This window comes from Anomalospiza imberbis, chromosome 1 (assembly GCF_031753505.1).
Source record: "Anomalospiza imberbis isolate Cuckoo-Finch-1a 21T00152 chromosome 1, ASM3175350v1, whole genome shotgun sequence".
NCBI classification, from domain to species: Eukaryota; Metazoa; Chordata; class Aves; order Passeriformes; family Viduidae; genus Anomalospiza; species Anomalospiza imberbis.
Window position 1 is genome coordinate 50,279,039 of NC_089681.1, and position 25,292 is coordinate 50,304,330.

At 38.8% G+C, this 25,292-nt stretch overlaps 1 long non-coding RNA gene across 3 annotated transcripts in view; it reads left to right on the top strand.

Annotated features, from left to right (window-relative positions):
- The window catches only part of LOC137474902 (uncharacterized), a 61,219-nt gene that overhangs the window by 4,677 nt on the left and 31,250 nt on the right, over positions 1–25,292 (top strand). Inside the window, exons 3-4 of one of the 3 annotated variants that reach the window (XR_010999554.1) lie at positions 3,580–3,834; positions 6,998–10,198. This is a non-coding gene — a long non-coding RNA (uncharacterized lncRNA). Of the gene's footprint in view, positions 1–1,382; positions 3,835–6,997; positions 10,199–25,292 lie in introns of those variants that run through there. The other 2 variants (XR_010999553.1, XR_010999552.1) reach the window with 2 other exon arrangements.

Consider the following 25,292-nt stretch of genomic DNA (forward strand, 5'->3'; position numbering starts at 1 on the left):
CCCTCAATGACAGCTCTGTGAATATGACGGGACAATCATTTGAGGATTGTTCACAGTTATTGCTACGCAGGTTCTTAATTTGTTTCTATCTTCCATCATCACAACATGTTCTGTAACTCACATTTTTAGAGTGCTGAGTTTTATTTCTGTCTGTTTCCTCCGAGTGATATCTTGTGAAGGGCCACAATATTCACGATATCACTTGCATTTATTTTCATATGGCTACACTCTCCCTTTGGGCATAGCCTTCAGACAGAGATGCTGCAACATGTTGTGCCACAGCAAGGGTAGCCCCAGGAAATCACATGTTCAGACAGTCCAATAAAGCACAGCTTTTCTTGTTTTTCTCTTTATCTGGATAGTAGGTTGCAATTACCTAATGTAGCTATGAGTTTGGCCAGTCCTGAAATCATTTTCCCTGCTCTGAGTGCATGTGTGTACATATGCAGAGTGAGGGTGAGTGGGAAAAGGACCAGTGCCTTACAATTGATTCATTACTGAGGTTCTGGAGCTGTGTGTCACCCCTCACTCTTTTTTTTTTTTTCCTCTTCATTTCTTACTCTCTCTCCTGCTCTATACATTCTCATTCACTCCTGTGGAAGTAAGTCTGAGGTCTGGGGGAAGCAGGCTCAAGTTCACACCCACAGTCACTGTGCTGCCCTCTGAGTTTCTCACACCCTGGCTCTAATTTACAGGGAACTATGCACAATTTTGTCTCAGGAAGTCTGATGAAATGCTCTAGTCCTGGAATATTAGTCCAAAGGGCAAAGTGTGAATGTCACCAAAGTGTTTCATGGATTACATAGTCTATTAATTTTATTGCATAGTCTATAATTTTTTCCGAAGAACACCAACACGATAATTTTAATATTTGAAGCATTTTTGACCTCTACTTGAAAAAACCAACCAACTAAACAGCAAAACCCAGAAATAAGAAAACAGAAAGAAGCATTTTGGGGGATACCCCTATTATTTCTCTAAACCAGATCCTGAATTTTAAACCTAGATACTCCATTACCTATTCATATGTACAACAGAACAGATTCAAACATTTAATTTTGAAAGGCTTCACATAAAAAACTCTGGGGTAGTGTCATTTAGCCATGTTTGTCAGTAGAAGTGAATAAGGAGCCATGTAGAAGGAAGAGTCTCTGTTTCTTCTTCAGTGTAGAGTGTAGTTCTGATACTCAATTAAATAAAAAGGGCAGGGGGAAAGCTTTGTAAAAATAACTAGTTTCACCCAGGGGTTTTGCCTATCCTTTTAGGTCCCCTTGGTTTTGGGACTCCCAACAAATCATGGATTTAATTTTGAGCAGCAACCATCAAAAAAATTAACCCCAACCAAACTAAACCAGGAACCAACCCAAAATATATCCTTTTTCTTTTAGAGTCTAAATTCAGAGTTTCTAACATCATTCTTTGTTTTACTGAGGTCTTAGCAAGTTTCTTGCAAAGAAATCTGTCACTTACTGGCATCTGTAGATGACTGGGATGGAATTCTTAAGAGTACTTGAACAATTGGTCCTGCTATAACTTTTACAAAGCCTTTGGTTTAGCCTTGTTAGACATTTTGTGCCTCAGATTTTATACACTGTTTGAAGTGTCTCTTTATACATTATTCATGTTCCCATCAGCACAATATTGAATTTTGGCATCCTTCCAGGATCTGGTAACATTCAGTTCCAAAATGAGACTGAAAAGGAAAGGAGGGGGGAGAAAGATCATATTTCTCATTTTTCAATGAAATTTATCTGACCACTGACCTACTTTATTTTCCTGAATATCATAAGAGATAAAAGTGGATTGATGAAATAATTTCTACAGATAGCTGAGAGAAAATGAAATTAAATGGAGGGAATACAATATTAAAGAGACTGGGACAAATTTACCATTGGGATTATGCCATCTAAGGGTAGTATAGAATTTATTGTAGTTTTCTTATACCAGAAACTGAACATGTAAATTTACACTAGTAAAGAGATGCTATCGCCTTTCAAACACTGATGCTTGGGTGAGGATCAGATGGAGTTTGAGAAGTTGACATTTTGGTACTGGCACAACCCCTGTGAGCTCAGCTTTATTCCACTCCTTCAGGAGCTTCTGTCTAAAGCCATGGATGCAGTAAATTCTGGTGTTGATAGAAAGCTGTCTTATCTTTAAGGAAAAACCATGAAGGAATGTTGTACCACTGCCTTTCCTCCATGAGCACAGCATTCACATAGCTTAGGCTTCACCAGCAGAGAACACCTCCCGCTGCAACTTTGTCAGACAGGATGACACAGAGCATGGTATTCCTCTGCTCTGAAACAAATGCCTCTCCACTCATTTGATAATGTTTGTCAAAAAGGCAGTGGAAGGTAACAGGTCTTGTTAAAGTAGATGCAAATTAACTTAATGCTCTTGTCCTGGTCTGTTTGAATTACCTGCTATGGAGAAGAGACCTGTGACTTTTCATGATATTTAGCAAAATGACAACATGAAAAAATTGCTTGGACTTAATTTGAGTGAGAAGCCAACCAAGTGTGCACTCAAACCAAGAACTATATGGGCAAACCCAAAAATTAACAGCCATGCTGATGACCTCTGTGCCAGCATCTAAGATGGATGATCTCAGAGATGGCTCCTCAAAAAGTCATCTGACTAACCCAGAGCTGCCTTCCAATGCATAATGCTCCTATTTATCCCCTAGAAGCAAGCATTTCTAGACAAAAATCATCATCTGGTTTAATCAAAACTGGCAGCTGTTACATTTATGTTGATAAACTAGAATAACTCCACTTCTTTTAGTGACAGATATCACTGCTGTGGGTTGCAGAAAGAACCAACACAATTATAATTTTTTTTTCTCATCAATGATGAGTTGGATCAAAAGATAAGTATTGTCTCCAGAGTAGGAAGTTCTTGTCAATTACATTTTTAGGCACTTTCTGCTCTATGAAAGACATTGTAGACACTGTAGAACACACAGGCTATAAATCTATGTTTCATCCTCGTTAGCAATTATTTTCTTCATTGCACTGACCAAGAGGAGAGCAGATACCTTAAATTCAAGTTCCTTACTGTGACCAAGCATGCATGGAGGATCCACTCTTTAGGCACTTAGATGGATGAATAACTCTGAATATTCCATATGATCATTCTCTCATTCTCTGCTAAGCCTGTACACAAGTGCCATGCTGAGCAAGGCCCTCTGAAAGCTTCACTCTTTGTGGTATCCTTGACTTCAATGCTGTTGCCACAATTTTCAGGGCATTTTTCTTTTTAGTTTGCCTTTTTAACCTCCAAAATTTGTCTTTTCTTCAGGCTCTTAGGGAAGACTGGCTTGAGAGATGAACAGCCTTCAACTTATTTTTTCCTCATGATAAGTATTGAATATTTATGTGCTGAATTGTGATGAGCTGTCCTTTCTGTATTGCATATTACTGGGTATTTTAATTCATGAGATGGAATTCAGAGCAGAGAGGTGCTTCTGAATGTTTTTATAGCTTTAAATAAATAAATGAGGCAGACAAGTTTTTGTCTCCTCATCCGCCTCTTCAGCAAGTGCATTTCTTTACTCTTCATTTTGTTGTTCTGCAGAACCAAACCACCTCAGTGATAGAAACCATGTGAATCAAACGAAATAACATCAGCATCATATTGGCATTCTCTCTTTTGAGAGAAGAACAGAACAGAATTGAGAAACTACTCACCTTTTTCATTTGTGATCTTCATGAGTCTGGAATGCAAAGAGTTTCACCAGAGTTGTGCAGACAATATTACTCAGCTGTCCTCAGAATAATTACTAAGAAGTTCTCCCTCTGGCTTCTGCACATCCTATATTCTTCCCATCATGTGAGCATGAGAAATCAACTCAAAAATGTGTCACAACAAGAGTTTTACCTTTTGATTTTTTTCTTCCCCCACTCCCAAGCTGTTGTGTTTTTCACTAACCTCACATATTTGCTTTTTTGCAAAAAAAAACAAGAAAAATTTTGATTGAAATAGCAGCATAATAATCATGACCCTTTCAGCTTCCTTCTGCAAAAACACATAAATCTGAACAGAATTAAACTCATGTACTATTGATAATGCTTCTGAGTTGAACAAGTGAATTGGTCAAACACTGGCCAAAAATTCTTACTAAATAAGTAAAAATGTCAATGTAACATTTATTACATGTTTAAAAGTTCAGGTGAAAAATGTATGATTCCTCTGGCTTTCTTTTATGATTGTGTGCTCTAAACTCCTTTTTCCTTTTTCCATCACTTTCTTTCATATTTCCCTTTTGTCTCTGAAAAGGGCAGGAGAGGAACACAAAATGTGGTAATATAGTTTTTAATGCCTTGAAAAATTGCCATTCTTTTCTTTATTAAAAATCAGTTTCGTCAGGATTAATTCTTAAGATACTTGAGAACAGAAGTAAAAGTAGCTGTGAAAGGCCCTCTGAGCTCCTTGTGCAGTCTTGAGGATGCCATAATGTTGGCCTGATTGCCTACATTCCAAGGGATACCTAGACTGCTGAAAGCCACAGAGGTTCTGTGATAGGCAGCATATTCTTGTTTGAAAGAACAAGCTCCTGAGATGGAAAGATGCTCTGAGCTCCTGAGATGGAAAGGTCTACAGCAGTAGGGAATATTCCTTAAGGTTATGTGCAACTAACCATAGGAGACAACTCTTCTAGCAGACTAGAAGATAAGAAATTAAAGAGCATTCCCTGAGTTATTTAACCATGGCTTTGCTTCTTGCTTTTTCAACAAATACAGAACAATGAAAAGATGATTCTATCACAGTGAACTCTGAGCTTGCATACCAAATATTCTTTATTTGTGTACTTTTGTAGGTAGAATGTTAAAGAATATTGTGCTTTGGGGGAGAACAGACTCTTTGTGCTTCACACTGGCTGAAACCCTATTGTAGTGGTTACATCTCTCTGTGTCATGGGTCAAGGGGCTCCCTTTAACAGGGCATGGTGTGGAGAAAAGCAGATCCTGGGAACTGCCATATGCAAGCTGTTCATTAGAAATTACTGTTCTACTGCAAACACTGAAATCCAATGCCAATGCATATCTAGTTATCCATTCAGCTTAATTCCTCTGAAAAAAAAGTTATGGCTTTTTTCCAGTATTTTATACGCCTTAGTTATCTACAGAAAGAGATCAAATGATCTAATTTTAAAACTTGTCTGCCAGTGCATTGGGCAACAGGCAATATTCCTTAATAGATTTTTTTTTTTAAAGAAGCATGTGGAATGGGATGCAGCATGGCCAATAAGTCATTTCACCTAAATAGAGGCAGATGACTGGCTAGGGTTGCCATAGCTGGGACCTTACTGAACAGGTCACTATTTCATCAAGAACAGTACCTAGAAAAGAATTAAGTATTACCTGATGTCAGTGTGTTAGGAACTTAGAGGCAGAACTTATAGCCAGAGTAATTTTCTATGAGAAGTAAAAACCAGTACTATCTAAGTATTTAAAGACATCTTGTGGACAATGGCATACAATAATATCAGAGAGAAAAATACTTCTGGAGGTCTTAGGAAAGCAAATGTCTGGCTGGGTTGGCAGAGTAAGGTAATATGAAGTTCCAGCTATATGAGTGTTTCTTTCTTTAACAATCCTTAGCATTATTTAAGAGACCTAGAAGGATAGTGAGCTCCTGGGTGTATAGTTAAACATTAAGGAACACATTTCTTCAAGAAGCAGCTAAGGAGCCAAAGGTGTAAGTATATGTAAGATTAGCCTGCCCTGGTTTTGTGCCAGTCTATAGTTTTGTTGAGTTTAAAGAATTTGAGTTAGACATAGTTTGCTACCTCTTTAGGTCACAAGCTGCTTGGGAGAAAGATTTTTAATGATTTAAACACTGCCTGGAGTTGAGACACTGCAATTTTAGGGTTTTAAATGGCTCTGTCACAGAGAAATCTAAAATACTGCACAAATAGAAACAGAAAGGTCATTCTCTCTGGCTCATGCCCTGGGAAGAATCTTTATATGGCTCTTTCTTCTAGTTCCTCTCCTTTACCAGTATTTGTTTTCTCAGAGGATGTCCTGTGTTTTACTCTTACTTTCTAACATTTGATAGTCAGTCTAAATGAAATAAGAAAGCAACAATTTTTGTAATAGCATAATTTGGTAGAAGTTGGAAGCAAAACAGAAATGTGGAAAATACAGCTCCTTCAAGGCCAAAATGTGTGAAGAAAGTTTGTTAAAAATTAACATAGAAGTGTTCGAGCGGGAGGGAAAGAAGGATGTTCCTGATTTAGGGATCAATTCTGAACAGCATGTGGCCATCTTGAAGAGGTGGAGGTTCAGCAGATTTTAGAGAAGGAGAATTAAAAGAATATTTTTACTTAATTTATGCTGCTGCTAAGAACCAACTGAAGTGTAGGGGAATCTATATTTTAGCTAGAGAAATGGAGGATGCAGAAGGAAAGACTGAGTCAGCCCACTGTTTGCACAACCTGGTGTGGAGGAAATGTGAGCTCTGAATAATAAATTGTAGATGTCAGTGACACAGTAACATAAAATAAATAAGCCTGAAAAATATTAAGAACAAATATATAATTCTATGGTACTACTAAGGATCCTTTAATTAAGAATCCTTTAATCCTGGCTGTCCTGGAGCCCACACACTATACCAGAAGGAGGAGGAATGAGGTGCCCAGGGTCCAGGAGAGAGATGAGGATGAATGTCTGGGAGTACCAATTCTGAAGCTGTTGACACTTGGGGTTGCTGTGGGTACAACTTCATGGGATGTGGGCTCCTTGCCTCATATTCTCTGCATTTCCTGAGCCCAATAAAGAGAAGGGATGGGAGGCAGGGCCAGAGAGTGAATCAGATGCCTGAAATTAGTTGCTGTGAAACCTTTTCTAATTTAATACCAATCTCAAAGGCCAGGCTGCAGTTGCAAGAAAGGCAATAATAGACAGCATTAAACTCTTGTGTAGTCTGTCTGGGTTTCAAATGTCCAAGAAAATGCTCCACACTGCTAACACCATGCCTCCTATCTCCACAGAGCAGTAGGTGCATAAAGCTCCTGATACCAAGTGTGTGCAGCACTGGACTTAGTAATGAAGGGGGAACAATTTCTGCTGGCAGCAGAGGTTGGTGCCTGCAGAGAGAAAACATTTACCAGCTGATGCTTCAAACAGCAGCTGCAGCATCCTCAGATTCACCAGCTCCCACTCAAAGACCTTGCCTGAATCAATTCAATATGCAGCAGGAAGACCACGCGCATCCATAGAGAAGCCTACTCTAAGCAGAGAAACATCTGGCCGCGAGTATGAAAAAGTCTTTATCCCACTGGGATCAACAGAGATAAAGGTGAGAGCTCTGTGGGGTGTGGGAAGGGAACAGAGTCTTTCCAGTGTCAATGATGTCCATAAATCATTTGTGGGGGAAGGAAAGCAGTGAGAAATGCTGCTTTCAAGAATGGGAGAGGCTGAAGCACAGAGCAGTAACAATGCATTGGACATTTAAAAAATCAAGGCCTGCTACCTCATCATTCAAGAGGTGAGGGACCCAGGCTTGCACTGAGGATAGGGACCTGTACTGGAAGCAGGCAGACTGAGCTGGGATCCCATTATTGGGTTGCTGCAACTTTGGCTTTACTGTGTATATCTGGAAGGGTAATGTTGATTGGCATTGGCTTTTGTATATACAGAACTTGGGAATGTCTTTCCAAAACATACATAACAAAACATGCCACTTTTTCTACAAGATGTTTGTGGGTGTAGTTATATATGTATCTGTTTTCCCGTATTGATGTGTTGTACGAGTATATATAGATGGGGGAAAGAAGAAATACCTGACATATGGTTAAAATATAGGTCTGTGGTCAAGCATTTGTTCTGAATAGTGGAGAGATTCAGAATAGAAAAGGGCAATATTTTTTAGTGACTGAGATGGACTTTTATAATTTTAAAAGGATCTTTATATTGTATTATTTTTTCCATTATTTCCCATAAGGGTATACATGATATATGGCTGAATGCCACAAACAGTTTCCTTATGGAAGTATTTTCTAGTTGTCAATAAACGGGCAGTGTAGCTGAGAAGAGGATTGCATCACACTTTCTCCAGATTTCCTAGCTGGCAGTTTCTGCTCACCTCCCAGTGGCCCTCTGCTCTGCTGCTCTGGAAGTGTTTAATGTTCAGTTGGAGAGAAAAAAAAGGATTGTCCTTTCAGAACGTACATACATCAGCCCTGTCTGAAAGAAGAAATACAGCAGGAAACACTGATTCCAAATTGCTATTTAAAGTGTTGGACTTCTTCTGAAATGCAGACAAAACAGAAATAAAACACAAGCTAAAAGCAGTGATTTTGTTCAAGCAGAGAAAGGACTCCCTTTTGGCTCCTTTTTAAAGCATTAACTATATCCAAAGAGCAGTTGAAATGGGGTGAGAATAAAATGGTATGTCTGATGTAAACAACAAAGCTTTGATAGCAATAACTACTCCTTTAGATACTGGTCTCTGCTGTACTGGAATTTGGGATGTAAAAACGGTTTCTTATTCCTGGTGGTAAATCTGCTGGGCTAAATCTGAAGCTAAAAGCTCCAAAATCTCCAGGCAAAGCTTGCCAAGTCTAAAGGCTCCTACTAAACGTATGTCATCTGGAGGCTGATACATGAGCTACTGCTCATATACTGCACAGAATTATGCCAGTCCCTTATGCAAGGTCCTCCACACAGGACACTGGGATCTTGTGGCTGAGAAGTGGGTCTGGATCTGCTGCACTCTTTGGTGTGGAGAGAATGATTATTGCATACTAGATGGGCAGTACTGTGTATTGCATATGACATGCTTGCTCACTGTTTTTTTTCTCCTACCTAGCCTGTGAGTAATCAGAGACCAGAACTTGCATGGCACACTTTCTGGACTAATACCACTTGATGCATTAGATAGATCTAAAAATGAATCACTTGCTGTGCTGTTCCCCAAACATTCTTTTATCATTCTAATTGAGTGATAATAGATATAGATGATACCCCAAACCACCAAAATTTCTTTGGGTTTAGTGCCAATATTTAATGCCTTAAAAATTAGAAGATACAGCTCTTATCTATACTTAGAAAAGCCTTTTTGGGGATGCAACATGTCCAATTCTAGCAGAGGCATATCCAGGGCTGCCATCTGCCACACTGAGCCTATGTCTTTCTCATTCTGATCCAATGCCAATTAAATCTAGCATACCGAAAGCAGAGGTAAGGAGTCCAAAACAATCAAGAGAACATGAAGATCACAGAGGGAAGTCGATGCCTCATTCATACACCAGTAGGGATCTATCCACTAGCAAAGGGCTTAAAAGAAAGAGCAGAAGCAGGAGACCAGAAGAAAATATAGTGACTGCATGGCAAAAGAAATGCTACTGCATTGGTATTCCTGAAGCACTTCAGGCACCCCTTTTGCTTAGAGTAGGCAACAATGACCTTATCTCACAGAACTGGTATGAGCAATGGTTGGCTTTTTATAGTGCTGTATTTAACTTACTAATGAACCAATATACAAACATACACTTGTATGTGCAGAAAATATGGACTTTAAAATTAAACTGTTTTCAGAGAAGGCCAAAAAACAGAGATGCAACTGCTCATGCTGAGGTGCTAAGCATCTGATCAAGCTCAGGAATCACAGTGCCCTGGATAGAGTTGGATGTAGTCTCTGGCATGTGGGCATCACTAGTACCACTTTCTTCTCCCCCATAGCACAGAATAATCAACAACAGACCATTTATTTCAAGCTAGAAAGGCAGCTGTAGGTGGCTCTCTGTGAGAGATAAGGGCAGAACACAAGAACAAAAGAAAAGTTATATTGTTCAGACTGCAAACAGGATAATTCCTCTTATAGCTGCAACTGCTCAGGTCACTCACTGAAGGTTATTTTCTGAGGTTTTCTAGTTTGTTGGGGTGTTAATAGGGCTTTTCTGGCATTTGTCTATTTATGTAGTAATTGCCTGGCTTTTTTTTACATCCATATATATTTTTTCATAGCCACAATAGGAAGGAACTCCACATGTACTATCCACTTGCATGAAGAACTTGTTCCTTTTGCTGGTTTTGAACCCAGCTCTTGCTTTTTTGTCCTTAGTTCTGGTGTTGGAAGTGACAGTAAGTGACTGGTCTCTGGCCACCTTCTTTACATTGCAAAGAATTTCTTGGACCTTTACTCTAAACACCTAAGATGTCTCTTTTCCATAATAAACAGTTTCAGACTCTTCCTCAAGCCTTTCCTGCTTTCATTTATCCCTGTGGGTCTTCTACGAATCATATATGTCCTTTCGCAGATGAGGAGAACAGAACTGAACACAATATTCAAGGCATGGGCAAAACATGGATTTATACTACAACATGATGATTTTTGCTTTGTTCTCTATTCTCTTCTTGATAATTCCAAATATTTGTTGTTTTTCTCCTTCAACAGCTATAGAACAGTAGAATGATGCTTTTTGTGGACCTATGTACTATAAAATGATGGTCTTGTTCCCAAGTGGCAATAATGCAGAGCTCATAATTTTTGTGTGAAGCAAAGATCAGTTTTCCTCATGTGCATCACTTTACATTTATCTACACTGAATTTCATCTATCAATTTAATGTCCAGTTGCTTGGCCCCTTAAAGTAAGAAAAAGTCATCATGGTTGTTCTTGTTCTCAGTGCCTTGGATATTTGTGTATTATCTGCAAATTTTGTTATCTCCTCACTCATCCTCTTCTCAAGGTGATAAAATTTGAGTATCTTAAACAGTAAAAGTTTCAGCACCATTCCACAGAGATTGCACTAAGAAATAACCATTAATCCTATTTTCTTTTTTGATTTTTGTATTCAGTTTTATTTTCTGCACATGCTTATTTCCTTTCTCTTTCATAAAAGAGTTTTAAGAAACCTCTTGGAAATCCAGTTGCATCAAGTAGATAATTTTTAGCTACCCATTTAACCTTCTTCTTGCACCTTAAAGAAGCCATGCTGACTACTTCAAATGAGGCACCATGAGTGGATAACACGTCTCTGATGAATCCTTTTCCCTCCTAACATGGCTGATGCTGTGCTTCTCTAAGTGACTCATTTTTGACAGGCAATTATTTTATGTAGGCTCCCATTTCCTGTTCTCAACAATAGCTCAAGAATGAGCATGCATCAGCTCTTGAAAACTGGCCGCAGCAATCTCATGGGGACCTGTCACGTCAAATCTACCAATACATTTGTTGTGAAGGTCTGTGAGGTGCTGTCCAGCTGATTTACCCTGATGAGCATCCACAATGTCCATAGTGCTCTGTCTGTGTATGTGCATGCACCCTGTTGCAGCAGCCTGTTTGCCCCACAGAGTATCAGCTTCCACAGGGGCAAGGCACCCACCTACCTGCATCTCAGCAAATTATTAACTACTAGCATGGTGCCAGTACCCCATACTGATGGAGACCTCTTCTGTCAGTTCTCAATTTCTTTAGTAAGCACTGAGTATCCTTTCAGGGCAAGCCATTGGGGCTGCTGGTGAGATTGTTTTCATACTGGCACAGAAAACATCATAAAGTTACCACAAATCAGGGCCTGCAGGAAACTGTTCTAACTCCACTAAAAAGCAAGCAGCTCTATGATATTTCTAGGTTTGGCCTCTGTCATTAAATAGGAAAGACATCTTTCTATTTGAAGGTACACTGGTGTAGTATGTGGAGATTAAGACACAAATCAGCTGTGTCTCACTGCCTCAAGGGGTATAGTCTCTCTCACACCTTCCAAACACCTGCCAGATTTAATCTTAGGGTATTGTTTTCATCATTAGAAGACTGAAAGCCAAGAATAAATATTTGCATGTAAAATAAGCTGCCTTATTGTGGATGTTGAGTACTAATCAGACTCCATATATTTTCATGTGCATTTGCCAGAGCAAGGACACTGGCATAGGCCTACTCCAGAGAACTCACACACAGGCTGCCTCTTCCTCAGAGGAACCACTTAGGTTTTCTCTAAATCTTTCTGGATGATACCAACTGAGATTTCTCTCTGTGCCACAGGCTGGGCATGCCCTTAGGGAAAGAAGGTGTACAGGCAAAATTCAAACACCTGTAAACAAAGGGTGCTCATTGAGAACCAATAGACTCGTGGAGGAGCGTGGATCAAAAGTGAGTGGCAGAATTGCTTAAGAAGGAGAGAGCCCTAGCTGCTGGTAACCTTGGGGATGGACCTTGTGGGGAAAAGAGTCCAGCTGCTGGACAGTGCCTCTTGACAAATCCTGATCCTTAGCTTCCTTTGAAATGCTGATGAAATGCTTCCAAATGACTGCTTACCTCTTCTCAAAGTTGCTGCTATGATTGTGGATAGTTGCAAGCACTGTTTTTTCCATAACTTAACTAAAGTGAAAGGAAGTCCTGGCTAGATCATTGTGATTGGTTTCTGTTCTTTGCCATGGAAGCTTGTGTCGGTGTGGCCCCTCCTGACAGCTGTCAGAAATCCCTCTGCATAATTAAACAGATGGGTCATTTCAAAAAAATGTGAGAAGATCAAGCAGGACTCTGAGGCAAAAAAAAAAACCCCAAACAAGCAAAGAAACAAAATGTACACAGGTGCTGGTGTTCAAACACTTCTGCTAAACCTAAACAAGATCTACCATGTGAAGGGAGGCTTCCTTTGGGGCAGCCTCTCTTCCTTTGGTCTGTTGTTAAGAGGGGCATAGGGGATGCTTGAGCTCTTGAGACCTGCATGAGGTATGTGTTTCTGGGCAGGGGGATGTAGGGATGTGATATAAAATTCCTTCAAAAGGGCATCACTTAGGTAAGAATCACTTGGACTGGGTGTGGATGTAGATAGTGATCTCCACTGTGTTGTTGCACCTGGACTTCTTGCTTGTAGCTGTTTCAGTTGGATTGCTCTCAGAACATCTCAGAAGTAGCTTGAAGGAGTAAGCTGTGTGGAGGGAAATAGTGGTTGGATGTGAGGAATCTAACAAAGACAGTTGTAAACAAAAAGACCCAAAAGACAGTCTTTGGATCTGTGTTGTACTGGGTACTTTTGGATAAGGAGGTTTTTTTAAGGGGTAACGAGAGAGAAGGAGGAAATTTAAAATTATGTTTGTGCTTGTAATCACAAGTATTTGATGTTCTTGGGGAGCTACCTCTTGTCTCCAAAATTCTACACTAAAATAATAAAAAATTCAGAGAACATATGCTTCTACACGCCAACAGTTGGTTCAGTGTAATCCGAATATACCTGCTTTGAGGAAATGCTCCTGAGTCTCAGTCTTCAGTGAAAAATGACTACATGGTTACATGTTTGAAGGTGTCAGAGTTTCCATCTTACTTCCAGGTTGGGCAGTTCATGTGTAGCAAAAATGGTAACAAGTATAAAGGAATAGGGGAATTATGAAACCATGAGGAGATGTGCTTTATTTATTACATATGAAATAAAATAAAACATTTCACACTTTTTTAAGCACACACAATTCTCACTTTGATTATTTTAAAAGTGCTGGGTTATCCTGTCTTTTACTGATATAAGTGAAAACTCCTCACAGGCCAGATGGAAAAAACATCTGAGTATTGCTCTGTTTTGCTGATAAAAACACTTAAAACATATTTATGAATACTACTTTTACTATCAAGCTGAGAATTTTTCTCACAAACATTTGAAATGATTTTCTGGTAGAGCACTGCTTTCACAACAATGCTTCAAAGCTTAAAAGTATTAATGAAAGAACACAAGCATTTGCATTTGTGGGCCTATACTGGTTTTAGCTCATGTTCATCAGAATCCTTTATAAGTACAAAATTTTTGCTTAGTTGATATATGTGACCTGAAGGATAAAATTTGATATATTCCTCAGGTTCAGAGGATTGCCAAAATGTATACATAAACACATGCAAATATTTGTAAGCCTGATACTTTTGTGTATAAAACCTATGTTAGGGGTTTTTTTTAAGTGCTGGATCAGATTGAGCATGTCTTGTTGTTTCAGCATTCCATTGGACCTGTGTGCTGAACCATAGCTATTCCCAGTCCATATCTACCTTATAGTGTATACAAGACTTTTTCTGAAAGATCTCAGAAAGATTAATGTGAGTGATTTCAGCAACAAATACATTTATGCGTCTGTTCTTCCACTACAAATCTTGTAACACAGACAACCTAATTTCAGAGTTCTCCAAATACACACCTAGTAATATACACAATATTAGTTCAGAGACTTTTCAGCAGCTGACTCAGATTTAAAGCTGAATACATTTCACTGATCGTGGGACCTTGGACACCTAACCTAACTTAGTTAGCACCTATTTTTAGATGACTAGAGACTCCAGCTATATGCTCCTCCTGATATTTTCTGATATTTTATCTTCCACACCTGATTGTCATCTCAGACCCTTTTTATTTCCTTTTTCCACTTGATTTTCAAATTTGATGCCAAGTCTTCTTTAGGTTTGATTTTTCTGAATGTAATACTGAGTGATTTCAAACACCTTTCCTGTAGTAGTCTAGAGATCAATCCACATATATTTGTTTTATACTTATTTAAATTTATATCCATTTTATTATACTATTTTAAAAGCACAATCTGCTTTTCTTTCTCCTTTTCAGGATCTTGTTTTCTTCATTATCCAATAGGGTTCTTCATATGCCAATAGAGCATCCAGTGCTGCTCTTCATATCTATTTACTGATGGTGGCCAAATGCCTAGATAAAGTGATTTAGTAAATAGTTGCTTAACTCCATTATCACAGTATATAATCAGGTTCTACCAGTGAGGTTTTCTATCCAAGCAATCTATGAAGCTATGTTCAATGCTCCCCTCAGCCATCCTTTTCATTGGCCAGCCTGTGCTAATTCAAAAACTCGAGGTGAAAGAAGGCACTCTTTCTCCTGCTGTAATTCTCGAGTCAGCTTGAATATTTGTCAACACAACATTCTCAGTTTTTAATATGTGCTAGTATTAGTAATATACATCCCAGAGGGATTTCCCTTCTGCTTAGTGCATTTTTGTTCTTTATCCTGGTGTATTGTCTCTGTGATGAACTAAATAGATTTAATGAATACTAATAACTATTATCTTAACGATATGTTTAAATCAACAGGTAGGATATTTTCCCATTAACCTACTAATAAATTATATTAGAATGATTTACAAGGAAGGACAATTTTTCATTAATTTCTGTGTAAAGGCATACAGGTAGCAATACACTTGACAGAAAAAGAACAAAGAACCCTTTAGTAGATACAGTGTTTTGCAAAAACTATATTATAATTAATAGACATGCATAAGACACTTTTTAGAAACCAGTCAGGTAATTCAATGCAACAAGAGCTGGCTTTTGTGGCTAAAAGAGCTTCAAACTAAATTTTACATAATGTTGGACTAGTTCATACTGAATTATTAAAATGGACTAGACTATAAACCAAAACCTTCATTAGCTTGGGTTTCTTGAATTATATGTACTTTAGTTAAGCTAGGTCTTCCTGTAGGAGATCATGACTAATAAATACCTTTGCGATTCTCTTCTACAAAGTCCCAATCCCTGCCTGTGTTCACATAAATAATTGTTGGCAGTTTTATGCATTTAGAATCTAGGCACTTCAAGGGTATTTATTTTTACAAAGCGGAATATAAATAAAAGCTAGTCAAAATGAAATTTCAACAAATGTTTTCTCAAGCATCACCCCAGGGCATCACACTGCAGCAAACCCATGTACTTTATTGCATTCCAGTCTCTCATGTCCTGTGTCTCACTCCCTCCTCTCTAATTGCCTCTTTGCTTCTGAAAGTCTTGCCTGACACTGATGCTGAATTAAGCAAGGATTCTCCAAATACTCTCAGGGATTACTGCATCTATGTGTTTGATTCTTGTTTTGAATTTAAAGAAAGTTATTCTGGCTTTGTGAAAAGGGGTTTTCATCTTTTGGTCTGAATTTTATTTTCCTATAATATTCCATTACCAACTTTCCCCTTGTTACATGGCTGGTTGGGTGAGGGTCTGAGCAACCTGGTGTAGTGTCCCTGTGCATGGCATGGGCTTGGAACCAGATGATCTTTAAGGATTCTTCCAACCCAAATCATTCTATGATTGTGTGATTCTATACAGCATGATGACAGCACTCATTTAGATGCAGAAGAGGAAAATTCCTAGAAATTAAACTTTTAAAATATTTATACATAAAAATGCAGGCAGTACAATAATGATTTTAGAATTCTACTTGAAGAATTTTGGTATTGATACAGGAATGTTTTGTTTCTTATGAAAAGAGAGGATTTGCTACCTATGAAAAAGAACCAATATTTAGATTAGTGCAAGTCAGCTAATACATATTACTAATGGAAACTTCTTTCCCTGACAAGATGGCAAATATTTCTCTAAGTAAATACTTTAGAAATCAGTTCCATTGGAAAGTAACAATGTGAGATAATGACTAGTGTAACTAGACAGTGGGGGTAAAGGAATTCCCTCACTTAAATTATCTGTTTAATAAATTCTATTTCCAGATTGCTTAAGGAGAGAATCAAACTGAATTTGTTACATGCATGAAATAATTTCTATGGCAACTATAACATTTGTAAACAATGCAGAAGTCACAGTAGGTGCTTAGAATATTGTAATACTATTTTTATGTCACTTTCCTAAGGCTAGCTAAAAGAAGAAAAATGCAGTTTTGCCTTTTATTTCTCTACTTCTACCTGCTAGTGTCTTACAGTGCAATTCAACTCTCTAAAGGTAGTGGAAGAGCTGCTGTTTGGATTTGTCCTTTGATAAATAGTATTTTTTTAAAATCTAAACCAAATTTATATTTGCAATTAGTACAAAAAAGAAAATACTGTAAATTTCAGAGCTGCATTTCTAAAAAGGAGAAAATGAATTGTTGCTCCTTAGTGAAAATGCTGAATTATAAACACTTTCAATCATGGTAGATGTAAACACAGAGGCAGAATTGATGTTTCAAGTATCTTTCTCCTGGTGAGAAACCACTTTAATCACTTTTAAAGATTCATTAATTTTAATATATTTTTAATTAGTTCAGTAAACTTGTAAGTATGATGAAGAGATAGCAATCAAGATTGTTTATTTTAAGTATTAATATCCACCGTGGCATCAAGGCTACAGGATTGTAGTCAGTTAAAATGTCGCTTTTGGGGGAATTTTTTGACTGGATATAACTCTGAAAAATTAACGTATTTTGCTCAATCAAAGGAGGCAATATTATTTGAATCTCAGAACCAAATTACTCTTTTCAACAGCACACTGGAATTGCATCCCACATATTCCACTTTAGTTGGTTAAGAAAAGAGCCATCAGGGAAAGCAAAGCCTCAGATGAAATTATCATGTTCTGCAGTGATAAATCAATAAACTTGAAAGAGGAGGGAAAAATAGATGTTGAGAGTTGACAAATAATGTAAATACATCCCATAACATTACTGGATTGAATACTCTAAATGAAGGACTGAAATTTAGCTGCTTTTAATGCTTTAGCTGCTCCTAATGCTTTTATGATGGAAAGGTTCTGCTACCCTTTAAGGGATGTAAGAGAAAAAATAGAAATTCAAGAATTTCCTTCCTTAATGACATGAAATATCTAAAGACTACTGTGATGATGCATCGCAGTTTATTAGTGATGCAGTGTTACTTCTTCAGAGGTCTAAGGACATACCTCATTGTTTTTCTGGACCTTTGTGGAACATAACACAGGTCTTTTAAGAATATACCTCTGGGTAAGAATACACGTTTCCCTTTATAATCTTCAGTGCTCATGTTTATGGACTACAACATTAGTTATTCTTGAATGAATTTCTTTACAAATATTGACAAAAGGGCACAGACCTTTAATTATGTAACAATGGACACCAACCAAACAAAGCCAAAGGTAATTTTACATTTCCTAATGGATATTCAGACTAAAGAGTGTTACAGCACTGCAAATACATTTTCATTCTGGATCAGTATATTTGCTAGGGTACATTCCTCCCTAATTACACCAGAGAAACACAGTGGTGTAGGAGTGTTCTTGTTCAAGCCTAAAAGCTTACGTAATAAAAATTGTTAGTGGATATTTGCAGCTGAAGTACCTTGGCGTCTGAATGTGCTGTATTCCCCCTTCTGCTAGCAATTACAGGATGCTTCACGAGGGATGCCAGGCTTTATGCAGTGTTCTTTATTTGTGGCAAATCAGGGAGATGTTCTGGAGCGCTGAGGTTGCTGAATATATTTACCAAATGCCAGGTGACTGCAGTTATTTTATAGGAGAACAACTAGAACTATCTGATTGTGCTTTGAGCGTATACATCCACAGCAGTCCAAATTACACCAGCAGTAGTGCTGCTATTTATACAGGTGGTAATAACACCACCGAAAATAACAGAAAATACCACCCACCTGGGAATCAGAGACTGTAGTAAAAGTCCTTATTTATCTGCCTATCAAAATACTCTAAGGCTGAATTTACAAAAGGATAGTGTTTATATTAACAGTGGAAAAATCGTACCTATGTTATTTTCACACACGGAAAATGGTCTGTGAGGGTTTTTTTTTATTTGTGCAAAGAAAAATCACCACAAAAATACAGCGTACTGGATTGTGAGGAGAGCTACTAAACAAGTATAGATTGGAGGCTTGAGGGACAGACTATAGAAGATCAAGGCTAAAATTCACTTATGTCTATTCTTACCCTTTCATGAGTACCTACTGTGACCTGTAGTAGAATGGTATCATGTTTTAGCAAATAGCTACAATGCAATAGCTCACTCATGAAGCCTTCATTATTTTTCTTTCCCTTTTTCCCTCCTTTGCCCAGCTGTAGCAGGGCCGGGGTGGGGCTGGGGTGTGTGAGCAAGCGACTCTCGTGTGGGGCTGGTGTTGGGCCAGTGTCAAACCATGACAGTGGAATACATGTGTAGACAACACATGACCTCACTGAGGGTACCAGTAACCCTGCTCTGTGGAGTCCTGCTGAGGTGCCACAACAGTCAGTGCATGCTACCACACATGTCTGTGTTTCCCAAGGGGCTGGGGCTGAGAACACTGAACGAATTGTGGTTGTGCAGGGTGTAGTGGCTTGTGTGTGCTGCCATACAGTCCTAGCTCAATGATGTTGAGAGCCAGGGGAAGCAGTTTCTGCACAGTGCTCCTGGGACCTCCCAGAGCAAGCGTGAGTGCAGGCAGAAGTCTTCAGGGATCTCTCCACTCTTCACAGATGAAACATACCCTAGACCAATGGGCATTCCCATTGAATTGCAGTACTTAAACACTGTTTAGTTGACTTAAAATGAGAAGCGCTTCAGCTGTAATGATCTGATTATATTGTTCCATACTGACGTATGGGGGGAGAGAGAGAGAGAGAACATCACTCACAGCTGGGAAAGATAGTCAAGCTTATAGACAAGTGGCCTATACACTGTCAGGTATATAGGTATGTTTTGGTGAAAGTTGGAAGTTATAAAAACCTCTACAGACTTGGCTAGTAGAACTGATCTTTGAAGAAATTCTTCAATTCCTCAAAAATTATGGTATTATCTGTTTGTTGGTGTAGTTGTATAACTAATAGGACTTCCCAAAGCATTCACTTCAATTTGCCTCACTTCACCAGTGAGTGAACTACTATATACTGGTGTTTGCTGTAACTTAGCATTGTCCCCACCATTTCAACTCGCACAACTCTCTTGTGTAGGTCCTCAAGATCCTTCAAGAGTAAATTTTGTGTTAACATCTTTATAATTGAAAAGGGGAACCAATGGGGCTAATCCATCAAAGTACATAGTGAATATTTCTTCTAACACCTGTTATATTTTCTAAGTGGGCTATTATGGTTTTTATATCTTCACTGATAAAATTTATTTTCTCATAAGTGGTTTTGAATTAAGGCAGGAATAGAACTTAAAATGGTAAATGTAGCACTTTCACACCAAACACACGTGACTGTTTTGGCCTGAGGCCCAAGAAGAATGAAGAATTTTTCTCTGCTATAAGCTTCAGCATTAGTATTTTTCAAACTCTAAACACTTGCCAAAGAGCTAAAGATACCTCTTCTGTCTATGTGTTTTGAGTTCTGTTGCTTTTTGATGGACTCTCCTATGGTTTCTAGTGTCTCTAAATAGTTTAATTCGGGAAGTGGGATTAAGTGAAATATGCACAGATGGCTAAATCAGAGGCTTGGTCAGGTGATTTGTCATTAAAAACAACTGTATTTTGTCTTGGCTATTACAGTCACTGAATCTAAAACTTGCCCAGGGAAAATTAAGGGTACTAAAAGGCCAGCCTGACCAGATTGTTATAGGCATGTGAGTGTAGTTCATTCATGAATAGAAAAACAATTCATGATTGTATTCTTAAATTTCATTCCAGTTATTGTCAGCCAACAGTGGACCTTCAGTCCCTTCTAAGCTGTTGCATTTGTCATACCTGGATGACCTACCTTGGTGCCTATAGAAAACTTAGGTAAGAGAGGGAAGGTCTAGTTTGAGTAAATGTATTACCTCAAGAAAATTGTTATGGAACTGAAGTTTGAGAGAGAGTCAGTCATTGGCACTCTAAGTTGTTTTAAATTTAAACATTTTAAGTTAATTTGTTTAGGGCCAAATTCTGGTTTAATGTCTAGGATTTAGAAGTAGCTAGTTCCTGATAGGGTTGATAAAGCATTTTAGCAGATATAAGATGAGCCACTGATACATGGGAGCAGAATCAAACTTGGAAAAGCACCTTGTGTGGAAGGATCCTGGGGACAGGAGCAGGAGCAGTGTGCAATGTTGTTCCTGGTGCCTTTGCAGGAGTGAGGTCTGGAGGAGAAGGTGCTAATGAGAAACAGTTGGCGTGCCAGTCCTTCATCTATCAAATGTGTGCCGTGTCCTATGGTGCCCCTGGCAGTATCAGCAGGCCTGTGGTAGGTGTAGGCAGTCTGAACAAGTGTCAGTGTAAGTGCACTGAAGGCTTATTGCAAGACAAAGTGGTGAACATCTCAGTTGCTAGAGGCAGAGAGCAGAGTTTGATGTCCTGCATAACATCCCGGCCTTGGCCTAGGCCTTGACAAACCACCACTATGTTCAGGATATAACTGAGATGATCCAAATACTTGGTATCGTAAAGGTCTATATGCACCAAAGAGAAACCCTGCTGTATTTGTCCCAGAAAATGTATCCTAAAGAGGGCAGTGATTCACAATGGGCTTACTCAGGTGACCACAACTTGTACCAAATACCTTGGTTCCAGTGAAAGTACAAATCTCTGAGTTGGATCAGCCACAGATTTTAATTATCAGCATATGCTTCCCTGATGAGTTTCTTGCAAAAGGTTTTGCTACATGCCTTTATACAGGTGTAAGTGCTGACTATATTGCATGCTCAGGCCAAAATTGGCACTTGTTTCCCTCACTGACATAGTTTTATGTGTTTTGTATTCCTCCTTTCAATTTACTTTTATAGATAACCACACTTCAGTCAGGTTTATCCCAAATGCTTAAGCCTAATGTACATTGATAGGATATCTTCACAAGGTGTGTGCACGTGCATGAGTTGCATTGGGAACAGTGGTGGTATTTACACCATTTCAGCTGTATCTTCTCTACACTTCTTTACATGGATTTGCAGAATACAGGCTTAATATTTGCAATATGTTGCATATTGCATGGCAAAGGGAGGGCTTCACAACATGTATTTGCCAAGAAGGACAAGATCTCAGCAGATGACTGCATTGATCCTTTGCAGAATGGATGAAGAATGCAAGAATAACTCACCAAGGTTAGATTTTACGGCTTATGTTGCTTTGTCCAAATTGTAATGAACAAAAAAGTAGCACTGTGAAGGATGGGTCAAGAGAAGTTCAAGAGAATGCAGGAAAAGAGTTCAGTCTACTTTTCCCCAGTTCTCAGAGTGTGATGATTTTTGCTGTCTAAAAGTCTGTGTCAGATTTTTAGTCAAGTGTTAATGTAGGTACAGACTCTTCTATGAGCTGATAACACTGGGACACAGGGCACTGACCTAATAGCATTCAGGCACCAAAACACTTCATAGCAACAAAGGTAAGTAAATTGAAATCCCCATGATCCATGGTGGGAGTGTCTGTCAGGTCAGGGAGCCCCTGGTGGTGGCTGTTACTCAGGGTTTTGGCATTACAGCAGAAATATAGGTCCTTGTACACAATTGTTCACCCTCTTGTTAGCAGCAGGAGAGGCAATTTTACTGCTGAGCACAGAACACTTCCCCTTCACTCTTCTCTCTTTATGTCTGAAGAGCCCTGCACAGAGGGCTTTTCATGGGATAACAGAATCAATGATGGTAATGCTTTTAAGAAATTTTAAGGTGAGCTGACTACCCAAACAAGCTAGTTTAAAAGCAACTTGGTTATGTCTGCACAATTTCAAGTATCTGCAGTGTAGACATCTTTTCAGATATGTTCTCTTGGCTAAAGCCACACTGGAACATACTACTTGCCATATTATGATACAATTACAGTGGGTAGACCTATACCGGCACTGAAATAGTATAAAATACTATACTGAAATAGTATAAAATGAGATTAGAATGTTTTTAGTTTATGTCTGAATAAAAACATCAACATGAAATCCTACTGTGGAGTTTATATCATAGGCAGAGGTACATAAGGATCTGTGAACATTCTTCGACTTTATGCCCTATAAATTCTTTCTTTCTGGTAGGTCTCACTGAATGGCTCTTATATGGTGTGATATTTGCTTTTGTGTAAGTAGCAGCATTCTGTTCAACTGCTTCACCATCAGTTTCTCTCCCAGCTGGAAAGAGATTCTTATGTTTCTTGCTAGTGATTACTAACTTTGCATTTAAACACTACTGACTTCCTGCAATGCCCAGAGGATCCCAGTGTAAAGAAGAGTAATAGCTGAAATAGCCGAAGGGTGATGAAATCCATTCCCCTCATTTGGTATTACCTCCCACTCATTCAATTTTGGTCTTTATTGCAATGAATAGGAAGACTAAAGTAGACCCCTCTGGACTTCTAAAATTTCCCTTGCAAAGTAACTTCTCAGTAAGAGATAGATCAAAAGACAACTTTGGCACTGAAGTGCAGACTAGAAAAAAAGAAAAAGTCTCAAGACTCTAAGACTGCTGGTGTTGCAAAGCCTAAAGGCAGGTGTCCAGCTCCAGGAGAAGAATTCTCAGCATCACTTACTGTCCACTCCTGTAGCAAAACCTGGCATCTACAACAGGCACTGAACCAAGACAAGAGACCTGGTGGCTAGGAAATGACTGTGAGAGGCTCTACCTCGTGGTTTGGGCACATTTGAGCGACCTGGATTCAGGTATTTGCCCTCTACTTCAGGATTAGCTGGTTTTGGACAACAGCTTTCTTTTGAAATGCATGGATCCAGTTCCCATGGAGGGCAGCGAGTGCCTGTCCCACCAGCAAGGCCAGGAGCAGGGCAACTGTGAGACCTTGGGGCAGCCCCAATCCCAGGCTTCAGTCACTTCCCTGGAAACATGTGGACTCAATTTGGAGCATCCCATGGCCAGTGAAGACTGACCCTGCTGTGGTGTTGCAGGGGAAGAGGCTGACAGCCCTGGGGGGGCTGAAATGTGGTCCTGGCCTGTGGCAGGGAGGGGATAACCCAGAGAGGAGTGAGCAGGGACAGGCAGGGCTGACGGTGTGTCAGGGCCATGGTGGTGTGATATTTTGCACCCACCTTTTGTGTGGTGCCAGGCACTGAGAGCATTTCCTGAAGGACAAGGTATGGTCCCAAACCCTTCCCACCCGGAGGGGCTTCCATTCATCCCTCCCTTATAACACAAGGGAGGATACCCATGTGTTTCAGCACTTCCACACTTTTTGTCCTCCACGATGCAAAACCCAGTCAAAGGTGGTGAGCTCTTCTCATAGGAACCACTGTGTCCAAGTCAGGCTTGTGGAGCCCAGCCTAGTGTTGAGCCTGGGAAGTTGTCTTGTCAGTACGGATCTCTGCAAATTGCCCACTATAATTTCAGCACCAGTTACTTTAAGTGTGTGCATGTATTTCTGTTCTTTCATGGAAAATGTGAAATTTACACTATTATATCTCATTACTTTAGAATAAACTCTATGTGAACATTTCCATTTTATTGAACTTTTGTTTGCATCTCTTTAAATATCTGCTTTAAAGTGAATACCAGTGTATTAAAACCATGGATAATATTGAAAATCAAAATGTCTTCAGTATGATAAAGGAAGCTGATTTAAATTAAAGAACTTTTTCAAAGTCATTGTTCAAAATTTCCTTATAGAGAAGTATATGAGCCAGTAATAACATAAAAACTCCCCTACTTGCTAGTTCTAGAGGATCTGTGAAGGAAATACAGGATTAATAACTGGTGAGTTTAGAACAACCCCAGCATTGAAAATGATAGAGGATCTCAAAACACTGAAACTTTTAAATAAGTCCACTCTGCACCTGTATTTTGAATGTAAAGAAAACTAAAGGAGGACTTCAAATGGCAGACTACATAATTAATTTAATTTAAACTATTTTGATTGCATGAGAAAATGAAAAACATGTGTGAGTAAAATGATTATTTATACACATATCTTATGTGATTTCTTTAGAGGTGGGAGTAAAAGGTTAAGGAGCAAAAGACACAACAGGGGAAATTCTGGTGAGATATTAAGGTAAGTTTTTTTGACTGTGACATTTTTCAGATATTGTACCAGATTTCCCACAGAATTCTAATGCATCTATACTTGGGGATTTTCTTGACTGTAATGAAAAATTCCCTGATTCCTCTAAATTGGCTCAGTTTTGAGCACTGTGTGGATCAGTTGATACCCAGAGGACCATTGGAACCTGCATCAATCTATGGGTGGGTAAGATTCAGAGGATTGCCTATGCAAAGTGGTGAACATCAGGGTTAGTGGGAGAAATTTTCTATCAAGTTTTGGTCTTTGGTCTTTCATTGTACAGCATACATTACTTAAAATTTCAGCAAAACTGCAATTCCAATTAAAATTCCCCCTGGTGACATATAATTGATTGCCAGAAAAAAAAGTATTATAGGTCCTCTGGTACTCCTATTTTTTAAAAAGGCTATAAAATAATATAGAACTGAAAAACTACACATTGTGCAAACAACTCTCCCCAGGACCATTATTTCTCTGTGAAATGTTGCATATAGATGTCATTCCTGGAAAAGGGAGGTAAAAGGGATTTACTGGACAGAATTAAAAGGACCAAAGATAACAATAAAAAATTATGAGCTTTACTTCTCATACTTGAGGAGCTGAGAGAATGAGGTGAGTCCATTTGTGTGAGTGGAGGAGGCACAATCCAGGTTCAGACCTTTGATGATGGTAGGTTCTTTGCTTTCATAAAGCATCAGCTGTGATTGTTGGAATATTTAACAGGGATCTT